The following is a 966-nucleotide window of genomic DNA, read 5'->3' on the forward strand; positions in this document are numbered from 1 at the left end:
TCGTTGTCCCAGAAGGCACTTGAAGAGTCCTCTCTATCGGGATAAAGGACCCTCTGCGGCGCCCTTTCAAAGACAGCTCGGGGGGGGCCCTTTCGGGGAAGAAAAAGGTATCGGCGAGGGAGGGGGGGGCGGGAGCTCTTTATCGGGCGAGATTATAAGGAGGAGGAGGGGGAGGGGGAAAAAGGAGGAAGGAGGAGGAGGAGGGGGAAGGGGAGGAAGGAGGAGGGAATTTTGGAAAAGGAAAGGAAAGGGAGGAGGGGGGAAAAGGAAAAAAGGAGGGAAAGGAGGGGAAAGGGGGGAAAGGGGGGGTAAGGGAAGGGGAAAGGAGGAGGAGGGAGGAAAAAGGAAAGGAAAGGGGAAAGGGGGGGAAAGGGAGGCGGAGGGGGGGAAAGGGGGGGGAAAAGGGGAGGGAGGGAGGGGAAGGAGGGGGGGGAGGGGTGGTTAGGAGGGGAAATTTTTCATATATAAAATTTTACACCCACCAGAGTGAGCACCGGGGGGGTTTCGGATAGGGGGGGGGGGCGGGGGTATGGGGGGAGGGGGAAGGAGGGGAAAGGGGATGGGGGGGGAGGGGGGGAATGGGAGGGGGGAAAAAGGGGAAAGGGAGAGGGGGGAAGAGAGAGGGGGGAAGGGGGGGGGGCGGGGGGGAAGGGGGGGAGAGAGGGGAAAGGGAGGGGGGAGAGAGGGGGAAAAGGGAGGGGGGGAAGGAAGGGGGGTTGGGGGGGAGGAGGGGGGAGGGGAGAAATTTTGGGAAGGGGGGGGAAATGGGGGGGAAAAGGGGGAGGGGATATTGGGGTATGGGGGGGAACCAAGTGGGGGGGGGGGAAAAGGGGAACTTTTGAGGTAGAGGGGGGGGAAACGTAAATTTTTGGGACGAAAAGGGGGAACAAGAGAAAGGGGGGTTGATGAATAGGGGTTGGGGAAAAGAAAGGGGGGAAAAAGGGAAACCCGGGGGGAAAATTACGA

This window comes from Penaeus monodon, chromosome 24, assembly GCF_015228065.2.
Source record: "Penaeus monodon isolate SGIC_2016 chromosome 24, NSTDA_Pmon_1, whole genome shotgun sequence".
Lineage (NCBI taxonomy): Eukaryota > Metazoa > Arthropoda > Malacostraca > Decapoda > Penaeidae > Penaeus > Penaeus monodon.